General features: G+C 38.2%; 1 pseudogene; it reads left to right on the plus strand.

The window, feature by feature from the left end:
- LOC110894338 overlaps window positions 1-12418 on the plus strand; it is a 44623-nt pseudogene that overhangs the window by 13007 nt on the left and 19198 nt on the right.

A 12418-nucleotide genomic window follows, 5' to 3' on the forward strand; every position in this document is an offset into this window, starting at 1 on the left:
GCTATATTATATCCATCTTTTTTCCGTCGATTTTTACTTAAGGTATCATATTACATTTAATAAGTAAGATTTTAGTTTTATTTAATGTTGTTATGAATTAACTGAATGTGTTTTGTTATATGCAGTAAAAGTTGAATATTTTACTCAAGTGCTTTCAATATGTCATTCAAATCATCAAGTAAAGGTATGATAATATTAGTTTTTTCTTACATTGCTGTTGCTTTTATATTTATATGATTATATGTTGTTGTTTGTTGTTATCCATTCCAAACTTCCAATCTCCCTCAACCTAAAAAAACTAAGTTACCTATTTGACTCATAAGATATCTATGTGCAGCCAAATTCCAAACCTCATATTGCATATAGCATATTGCATCCACTATTGGGCACTGACCTTACAACCTGTTTAAACTATAAATATTAAGACTATTTAGCTTTTCAAGAACATCCAAATATATATTTGATGAAACAATGGTTAACCGGGCAGGGTTAACACACTGGTCTCGTCAAGAAGGGTTAATCCCTTCCTCTCGAGAATCGCTGGCTGGATCACCGGTGGTTGATCTCCTGCACAAGAAAACAAGCCGTGACTCGTAACAAGGAGGATGGGGTGGGGGGTGCTCCTTGTTACCACTCTCCGGCGTGAGAATCAGTAGTTTGCTTTGGAAGCAAAGTAAGATAGTAGTAGTAGTGAGAGAGTTGTGAAGAGATACCTCAAACCTGGTTTGGGGTTGGTATTTATAACCGAGGAGTGAAGGAGGAGGATGATGGATGGACTGACGACGTGCTGCACCTTTGTAGGTGTGTCAGGCTTGTCGGTTGTGGAGGTTACGCCACGTCAGTCCATTGCTTACGTAGCTATGACAGGTAACTGCCATTGGTGCCACTTCCACTGTGGTGTCAGTCCCACTTGTTGAGTGCATAGGATGCGGTGCAAGCCGCATCGCTGCATGCGGTAACGTCTGAGGTTACCGCGTCTCCTGCTTGTGATCAAGAAATACGCGAGATGCGGTGCTAGCCGCATCGTCGTCCGCGGAGACTGTTTGCCTGCATCCCTTGTCGTGACGAAAATGCCCATATGATGCGGTGCCAGCCGCATCGTTATGTTCATCTTCTTCTACGCCTAAGGTAAGGCTTCTCATCCTCTGACCGATTGGATTCGAAGGATGTGACCGCATGGGTGCGGTTCATTACTGGCGGGGGTTTGTTTAATACGGGTGATGGTCGATTTGGGACCATACCCCTTCAATATTGATCTTAAAAGGCTTTATATGCTGTTATCCAACATAAGAGCAAGAATTTGATTCCACTGTTGATGCTTTTAACCCTACAAAATGGGAGCATTTATACATTCAGTTCCAATTGTTTTTATCCCAACAAAACAGCTAAAAGTTGGTACTTCATTCTATATATCTGTAACCACTGGTTTTAGCCCAACAAAACGAAACTTCATTCTAGATCCCTGTATACAAACGGGTCATGATAAGCGAATATAAGCGAACTTTCACGATAGTGGCAGTGTAAATTACCTGTTTTACCCCTGCACCCATTGGTAAATCTTTACAACTGTAAATTACCTGTTTTACCCCTGCGAATATAAGCGAACATTTGTTACGCATGAACAGCAGCCCTTCTGAGGTCTTTACGATAGTGGCAGTGTAAATTACCTGTTTTACCCCTGCACCCGTCCCATTGGTAATTCTTTACAACTGTAACCCCTGCACGCATCTAATAAAATAAAATGATGGGTAAATATCCAGGTGACATCTCCCAACATGATGGAGCTATTTGAGACACTTGAAGTTGATATGGAGGTTTCTGATATGTCATTCTCAGTGAGCTTAGACGAAGGTCATGGCTACGAATGGGGCACCAGAAATGGTTTGTCAAGTTTGTTTTCACAAAAGAAGAATCTACTGAATCCTCGCTTTTGGAACATGATGTTCTGGGAAGTAACCAAGTTTAAAACTGATGCTTTAAGGTACCTAAGTTTAATAATATACCAAGCTAGCCCTTTATCCTCCCAATTCGTTTTTAACAATTACACAAAAAACTGCTTGGTAAAAATATTGAGAATAAAACTATAAAAAAACCTTAACTAATTAAAAAGACATTTTCCAGAACTTATAACGTTAACCTAAGTTATTTTTTGATCAAGTTAAGCCATTTAAAATATTTATTTTTGTTAAATATAAAGCAAGTAAAAGCGATTCGATATCGAAAGTTCAAAAGAAAATAGTATTAAAGTTGACAATTTGTTGAAATATAATAATAGTGTGTATATTGATTCTTTAAATTTATTTTCAACATTAAAATTTTAAGAGATCTTGCATATACAGTTGGCCACACGTAATATAATAAAATAGTATGGATATTGCTACTTCTAAATTTATTTTCAACACTAAAATTTTAAGAGATATTATATATACAGTCAGCCACACTTAATTTTATTGACATGAGTTACATTAGTTACTAACAAATGTAACTTTTTGTTAATTGCATATATCACGTACATAGTAATACAATGGTCATGTCAACCGTTTTATTGTAAAATTACTTCTGGGGAAAATATTTTTAATTAAAATTGATAAAACTTCACTTAAAATTCAGTGTAGCATGAAATAAATAGAATAGATAGACTACAAAGTCAATTAAAATTTGAGTAAATTACAAATTTCGTTTTTTATATATATTCTATATAACCCATTATACACCTTTGCAAGCATTCTTACTATATAAACTACAATATGTTAAAAGAAAAAAAATTCAAAATCGAAATAATTAATATATATGTTTTTAACCTTGGTTTTAAAATGTGTGGATCACATGATTCAATGATGAGATCGCATCGCGTGTTGCGGTTTCTGATGCACGTATCACATGATGTGGTCTAATTATATGGTGCCTTATGCAGTTGACTGGTATTTGAACAAATTAGATCTTTAATTGAATAAATCTGACTATAGATGATAAGAATATATTATATTTTAGTGTTTAAAGGTTCACATGTTTATATATTAGCTATATATATATTTTTAGTATTTTTGAATAAAGAAAACCTCGCATACTTAATGTGTACACTTTACGCGTTATGCATCGGATTTTATGATCAAAACGCATCGGATTGGTACACGCATTTTAAAACCAGTTTTCAACTATCCCAACTATAGACTAGTATATGTTTGCCACGTTAAGATATTTTTTTTTTAATAAAGGCCCTAACTATCTGCACACCCAGTTTGCCTATCTGCACACTTAGGGTTTACCTATGCAGCGTATTGGTCAATACGCAGCGTATAGGGTAACCCTATACGCTGCGTATTGACCCATACTCAGCGTATATAAACCATGGATCTCAGTGCCTAATAACCAATCATTGCACAGAAAACAAGGTTTATATACGCTGCGTATAGCTCTCTACGCAGCGTATATAAACCATTAGACTTTTTTGAGTCATTTTGGTAGGTTTGAGGGATCATTTTTTCACAAAGTTTATATATGCTGCGTATTGACCAATACTCAGCGTATGTAAAGGTCTGAAAATGTCATTTATGCCCTTGTATTGAGGCTATACGAAGCCAAATACAAGGGTAGTTGTGTATTTTTGTCTTATATGCTGCGTAGTGATCTCTAAGGAGCGTATATAAAGCTCTATTTTTGTTTTTTTTTTGTATTCCTTTGTTTATTTATAAAAAAAAGGAAAATAACACCCGATACGATACTATACGATACGATATAACACCCGTATAGGCCTATAGGTGTGATTTAGTTCCCGTATTGACCTCGTATAAGCCTATAAGTGTGATATCGTATCGTATAGGTGTGGTTTAGGTCACGTATTGACCTCGTATAAGACTATAAGTGTGATATCGTATCGTATAGCATAGTATATGTCCCGTATTGACCTCGTATAAGCCTATAAGTGTGATATCGTATCGTATAGCATAGTATATGTCCCGTATTGACCTCGTATAAGCCTATAAGTGTGATATTGTATCGTATAACGTAGTATATGTCATGTATTGACTTCGTATAAGCCTATAAGTGTCGTATCGTATAGCGTCGTATAGGTCACGTATTGACCTCGTATAAGCCTATAAGTGTGATATCGTATCGTATAGGTGTAGTATAGGTCGCGTATTTACCTCGTATAACCCTATAAGTGTGATATCGTATCATATAACGTAGTATAGGTCACGTATTGACCTCGTATAAGCCTATAAGTGTGATATCGTATCGTACAGCGTCGTATAGGTCACGTATTGACCTCGTATAAGCCTATAAGTGTGATATCGTATCGTATAGGTGTGGTTTAGGTCACGTATTAACCTCGTCTAAGCCTATAAGTGTGATATCGTATCGTATAGGTGTGGTTTAGGTCCCGTCTAATCCTATATACATATACAAGACCTATAGGAAACCTATACGAGACTTATACTACACTATACGATACGATACGATACGATACTAAACAATAACACCCGTATAGGCCTCTATACGAGACTTATATACTATACACTATACGATACGATATGATGCAATACGATACGATGCAATACGATAAGATAATTTAATTTAAACGATAACAATATAATATATTTGTATTATTTACGAATAATATTCTTTTTTTATAAATAATTTTCTTTTTTAATAAATAAACAAAGAAATACGATAATTTAATTTAAACGATAACAAAACAATATATTAGTATTATTTACCAATAATATTGTTTTTTTATAAATAATTTTCTTTTTTAATTTTTATAATTCGTAATATTTATATTATTTTTTATTTTTATAATTTATATATGTATTATTTACCAATAATATTGTTTTTTATAAATAATTTTCTTTTTTTTATAAATAAACAAAGGAATACACAATAAAAAAAATACAAAAATGGAGCTTTATATACGCTCCTTAGAGGTCCCTACGCAGCGGGTATGAGACCAAAATGACACAACTACCCTTGTATTTGGCTTCGTATAGTCTGAACACAACGGTATAAAAGACATTTTCAGACCTTTATATACGCTGCGTATAGGTCAATACGCAGCGTATTTAAAGGGTGGTAAAATTATTTTTAACCCCAAACCTGTGGTAAAATTATCTTTTTAACCCTTATAGTTTATATATGCTGCGTATTGACCAATACTCAGCGTATGTAAAGGTCTGAAAATGTCATTTATGCCCTTGTATTAAGGCTATATGAAGCCAAATACAAGGGTAGTTGTGTCATTTTTGTCTTATATGCTGCGTAGTGATCTCTAAGGAGCGTATATAAAGCTCTATTTTTGTTTTTTTTTTTGTGTATTCCTTTGTTTATTTGTAAAAAAAAAGGAAAATAACACCCGATACGATACTATACGATACGATATAACACCCGTATAGGCCTATAGGTGTGATTTAGTTCCCGTATTGACCTCGTATAAGCCTATAAGTGTGATATCGTATCGTATAGGTGTGGTTTAGGTCACCTATTGACCTCGTATAAGACTATAAGTGTGATATCGTATCGTATAGCATAGTATATGTCCCGTATTGACCTCGTATAAGCCTATAAGTGTGATATCATATCGTATAGCATAGTATATGTCCCGTATTGACCTCGTATAAGCCTATAAGTGTGATATTGTATCGTATAACGTAGTATATGTCATGTATTGACTTCGTATAAGCCTATAAGTGTGATATCGTATCGTATAGCGTCGTATAGGTCACGTATTGACCTCGTATAAGCCTATAAGTGTGATATCGTATCGTATAGGTGTAGTATAGGTCGCGTATTTACCTCGTATAACCCTATAAGTGTGATATTGTCACACCCCCAAAATCCACCTGCGGATAACACCCGCTTTGAGGGCGTGACTGACCAGGATCCAACCACCAATTATACTAAGCATTGGTTAATAGTAAAGTAAAATGTTATCTCGAGTAGTTTAGCAACATCTTAGCTTAAGTTGGATAGTAAGATTAAACAAAACAGCGGAAGCATAAACCAAATAGTTTTAAAAGATAGTTCATGGTTCAAGATAAATAAAACCCAACACACGGGTTTTGACGATCACTACACATTCCCAAGCAGCAGCTCCTCAGTCACTGGTTACCTGCAAAGCATGCAGTAAGGGGGTCAACAATAATGCTGAGTGAGTTCACTAGTTGTCCAGTTTTAATTACCAAAAACTTGTTTCACCAGTTAATTTATCCGTTTATACATGCCATGGGGAGCTACCCCAGAAGTTAGCGACTAAACTGTTTTTCCAATACCGAACACTAGGTAACCATTTGCGTTTCCGCAGGATGCCCCGATGTCAATGTTCTATCATCATTGACGGATGCCTGAGTACATTAGTTCACGACCGATCCCATACCATGGCACGGTGTGAGGTTGGTAAAACCTAAATAGCGCTATCAACTAATAACCCGTTCGCCTGGCCCCGGCGACTAATCGGTATTACGTAGTAGGGACTTGAGTGATAGAGTTGCGTTTAGTGCCGTTTGGTTGCATTCCGTATAAACAGTAATTAACTAAAAAGGTTTCCCAATACAAGGGAAGGTAAAGTAAGTTTGTTCCCAGTAACTAGGGAAGGAATGTAAATGGTATCCCCTTTACAAGGGGATAGGGTTGTTTCAGTCTCGTGTCCCAAACCACCGGGACGCATGCTTTTAAGTTGTGAACTCACCTTGGGTTGCTCGGTAGATTATTTTACCCGGTCAAGTATGTTGGTCACCACGTCCTAGCATGGTTACCAAGTATGGGTCAAGTTGGGTACAAATAAACACATAGCGAACACGTACGGCAAACACACATAGCAAACACGTATAGCATGCGTAACAACAAACAGTTGGGTTATTGGGTCAGTCCTATACATACTATCAGCAGCAACATCACGTAGTCCAGTCAACAGAAAGCCCAACAGTCAAAGCCCAATAACACCAAAATAGCCCAGTCGAGACAAGGGTGGTTGCGACTCGCAACCGAGGTTACGACTCGCAACCGAGGTCTCGGTTCATCACGTTTTGGTTACGAGTCACAACCAGAGGTTCCGACTCGCAACCGGCGGTTCCGACTTGACAGCAGTGGTTACGACTCGCAACCGGATTCGATACGCGTTGATTGCGACTCGCAACCGGGAGATCTCGACAAGACTTGATGTGGTCTCGAGTCGCAACCAAAGGTTACGACTCGCAACCGTGATTACGTGCACAACAAACCTTCTAGAACCTGCAATGTACTGACCAATAGAATTGCATTTTCATGCAAATTGTGTACTATATCCACTAACATGTTTTCTTGTCTAAAATGTGCACAAAACAGATCAAACCAAGCATATTTGAAAATATTTAAATGACATTCAAGTTGTTCATCATATTCAAATAGCATTCAACATCATTCATGAACATTCAATCCCTAACATCACTTTAATATCATCCGGATAACAAAATCATCAAATTCCTCATAGAAATGTTAGAACACATTTTATCACTAAACATGTAGGTCCGTGTTTCGGGATCCAATCCGTGATTTTCATGATTATGTTCAAAGATGGAAGAGATAAGAGAGGATAAACAAACAAACTTTGTATTAATCCGGTAGTAAACATTACAAGTCGGCCCGATTACATGGAAACCGAACTAATACCAAAGAAGTATACATCCAGGGAGAAATCAAGTGGTGATTTCTCCCGGTGAGGTCTCAAACCTCCACTCACTCTCTTGCACACACTTGTGCTCTCACTCTTGTGTTTTACAAGACAAGGTGTTGGTATTTATACCAAACACAGGTTGTATGGTCGAAGGATCAAGCTGACTGGTCGATAGATCATCTTTCGACCATCAAGCTTTCGAAAGACACATATACCTCGAAGGATCACATATCCTTCGAGGTCCATCCTTCGATGGATATCTTTCGAGCTCATCGAAGGATATTCATAATCCTTCGATGCCTTATCCTTCGACACCAACAAATACAACTATAATTTGTCAAGTAAATACACACACACGGTCAACCGAACAACCCTCTCGTTTGACCACTTCAAACGAGCGGGTCTATACACGTTCGATAGACCGTTTCACTAACTATTACAAATTCAGCGTAAAATAATAACTAATCTATTCGACAAGCATCGGACACAAAATCTGCATCAACAAATTCCCCCTTGTCCGTTGCTGTCGAATGCTGAAAATGCAACTGCAATCATCGATCTTCAGTCAAGTAATCATCTTCTCTGTGTAGACAAATTCCCCCTTGACCGATGATCCAGGTAAGTAGTATCTTGATGCTCTTTGTATAAAACTTCCCCCTCAAAGTACGCGTATCCGAGTCGAGTGTTGTGCAATTTCCTCAAAAGGCTCAATTGACCGATCTTCCGCTGATCTTCCAATACTCCAACCGGCATTTGATAAGGGTTCCATTCTATAACAACTGCATCAAGTCTTGATCTTTAAGCATACCTATGATTGCGTTTAGAAATTTACCGAAGAAATTCAACAAATGAAAATTTTTATCCCCCCATTTCTTTGGTAAGATCTCTAAACCTTAACAGATTCTTTCCACTTCAAAGAAACTGTCGTCAAATGTTCACCAATTCCCTCCACTGAGCGGAACTGTCATCAATCTTCATTGAATGTTCTCGGTTCCGAAAATTCACGAACATGACTTTCTTCTTTGCATAATCTAGTTGAATAAGAACGTCCCCTGGTACCCCGTAGGATCTGACTTGTATCCCCCCAAAGACCAAAGACTTTGTGAACTCGTTAGGACCGGTATAGACGTTCCAGGTTCATACGTTCGTCTTCAAATGCGAGAATATGACAATAAACAAAATCCTTTCGAACATTTCCGAATAACCAGTAACAATCATAAATACTGATGCGCGGAAGCGAACATATCGTGTTGTTTTTGGCCCATAATAGCCGCGTCACCATTTTTGCCATTTGCATCGGTAACCGTGACTACCCCACATTTTTCAAAAAAAAATCAAGTTTTCATCATCTTCTGTTTTCATCGTTCCGAATCATCCCGCGCGCTCCCAAAATCCATACAAATTTTGACCTTGTAGGTCCGTGTTTCGGGATCCAATCCGTGATTTTCATGATTATGTTCAAAGATGGAAGAGATAAGAGAGGATAAACAAACAAACTTTGTATTAATCCGGTAGTAAACATTACAAGTCGGCCCGATTACATGGAAACCGAACTAATACCAAAGAAGTATACATCCAGGGAGAAATCAAGTGGTGATTTCTCCCGGTGAGGTCTCAAACCTCCACTCACTCTCTTGCACACACTTGTGCTCTCACTCTTGTGTTTTACAAGACAAGGTGTTGGTATTTATACCAAACACGGGTTGCACAGTCGAAGGATCAAACTGACTGGTCGATAGATCATCTGTCGACCATCCAGCTTTCGAAAGATACACACATACCTCGAAGGATGCCATATCCTTCGAGGTCCATCTTCAACCTTCGATGGATATCTTTCGAGCTCGTCGAAGGATACACAATCCTTCGACGCCTTATCCTTCGACACCAACATTAAACAACCATACTTTGTCTTGCAAACACACACGGTCAACCGAATAACCCTCTCGTTTGACCACTTCAAACGAGCGGGTCTATACACGTTCGATAGACCGTTTCACTAACTATTACAAATTCAGCGTAAAATAATAACTAATCTATTCGACAAGCATCGGACACAAAATCTGCATCAACAAATTCCCCCTTGTCCGTTGTTGTCGAATGCTGAAAATGCAACTACAATCATCGATCTTCAGTCAAGTAATCATCTTCTCTGTGTTGACAAATTCCCCCTTGACCGATGATCCAGGTAAGTAGTATCTTGATGCTCATTGTATAAAGCTTCCCCCTCAGAGTACGCGCATCCGTGTTGAGTGTTGTGCAATTTCCTCAAAGGACTCAATTGACCGATCTTCCGCTGATCTTCCAATACTCCAACCGGCATTTGATAAGGGTTCCATTCTATAACAACTGCATCAAGTCTTGATCTTCAAGCATACTACATTGATAGAGATTTCTGGTAAACTATCTTCTGTAAACCGTCTTTGTGGAATCGACCAAGTAATGCACTTTTCTGTGCAAAACATTCCACGCAGAACCCCCTTGTCTCACCAGAAAATCACAAACTCTACCACCTGTGATTGCGTTTAGAATTTTACCGAAGAAATTCAACAAATGAAAATTTTTATCCCCCCATTTCTTTGGTAAGATCTCTAAACCTTAACAGATTCTTTCCACTTCAAAGAAACTGTCGTCAAATGTTCACCAATTCCCTCCACTGAGCGGAACTGTCATCAATCTTCATTGAATGTTCTCGGTTCCGAAAATTCACGAACATGACTTTCTTCTTTGCATAAACTAGTTGAATAATAACGTCCCCTGGTACCCCGTAGGATCTGACTTGTATCCCCCCAAAGACCAAAGACTTTGTGAACTCGTTAGGACCGGTATAGACGTTCCAGGTTCATACGTTCGTCTTCAAATGCGAGAATATGACAATAAACAAAATCCTTTCGAACATTTCCGAATAACCGGTAACAATCATAAATACTGATGCGCGGAAGCGAACATATCGTGTTGTTTTTGGCCCATAATAGCCGCGCCACCATTTTTGCCATTTGCATCGGTAACCGTGACTACCCCACATTTTTCAAAAAAAATCAAGTTTTCATCATCTCTTGTTTTCATCATCCCGCATCATCCCGCGCGCTCCCGAATTCGTACGAATTTTGACGTTGACATTTAGAAGCGCGGTTCAAATCAACTCCGCAAATACCCGACTCCACTCTGCATCAAAAACCTTTGTTCCAATGGAATTTTTTTTTTTTTTTTTAACTAGCAAAATATAACTTTAGGCGCTAGATTTTCACATTGATACACTTTGTGTGGACGCGACTCGGCTCGGTTCGACTCGGTTTCGACACGGTTAGGTCCGGCTCAAGCCCGACGTCACGACATTCCTCCGTCGTGCGTCCCAGAGTTCGACACGCGAGGCACGGAGCGCCACAAACCCATTCCCGTTTACACATCACCATGACATCATTATTGTGATGTCATGATGATGTCAAAAATTTGTCTTATGCATGAATTTGGTGCAAAGATTGATCCTTCGAGACATTCATATGATTTTGTTGGTCCAATCAATGAGCAGTTTGCCTAAAGCCATTTAAACTTTGAAATAAAAATCAATTATATAAGCAAACTGTCCACCTCCCAAAATCCATGCGGCCCAATTGAATTCTTTGTACAAAAGATCCAATTGAATTCTTTGTACAAAAGGTCCAATAGTCAACAATCTTAACTCCAAGATTCAGCCGACAACTTCAGGTTGTCTTATCCATTGCTTCACTTTCCTCGATACAATACAAGCATTCACAGTCACTCTCTCATCAAAAGTCAACAACCCTCAATTTGAAAACATCACAGCCGACATCAGACTATTCTGTCTCTTATCCTCTGTGATGACAACAAACAGCCGACAACCATCTTCACTTTTTCAACCGGATCCTTCGAGAACTGTGTCTGTACTTCGACACTTCCAACACCAGCCGAAAGATAACTATCGAGAACTGAAATGTGATCCTTCGACATCAAGATGACATGACCCTTCGGAAACAGTGATCAAAGGAACTGTTTGATCTTTCGAATTTGATGGGGATTGATCCTTCGATTCTATTGATGAAGGTGACCCTTCGAACAGAAAGTTGACCTTTCGAAACAGTGGTTAATCTGATCTTTCGATTGAACTGCTGACCCTTCGATTAAAATGATGACCTTTCGAATTTTTTTAATTTGACCCTTCGAAAACAGTTGGGAAATGATTGACCTTTCGAGCAGTTAACTGATCCTTCGAAGTTCTTTACATCTTTCAAATTATGAAGATGTGAAGAACATCAAGAACACAGCAACCTGGGTAAATTGCAGATTCGATGAAAACACTCGTACACGACTTTTGATGAAGAAAACTTGAAGATTTAGAAGAAAAACATAAAACCCAACACTCGTTTTATCACAGATCTGAATATTCGGGTCCAGATCTGAGTTTTTCTCATTTTCACCTTTTTTACATCTTGAACAAAAACCCACAAAAATCACAGATCTAGAGCACATGTGACTTAGTAAACGGTTAGTTTTACTAAATCGGGCACCATGGCTCTGATACCAAATGTAGGTCCGGATCTCGGGACCGAAACCGTGATTTTCATGTTTATGTTCATAGATGGAAGAGATAAGAGAGGATAAACAAACAAACTTTGTATTAATCCGGTAGTAAACATTACAAGTCGGCCCGATTACATGGAAACCGAACTAATACCAAAGAAGTATACATCCGGGGAGAAATCAAGTGGTGATTTCTCCCGGTGAGGACTCAAACCTCCTATCACTCTCTAGCACACA

Source organism: Helianthus annuus, chromosome 12, assembly GCF_002127325.2.
Source record: "Helianthus annuus cultivar XRQ/B chromosome 12, HanXRQr2.0-SUNRISE, whole genome shotgun sequence".
In the NCBI taxonomy this organism is placed as follows: Eukaryota; Viridiplantae; Streptophyta; class Magnoliopsida; order Asterales; family Asteraceae; genus Helianthus; species Helianthus annuus.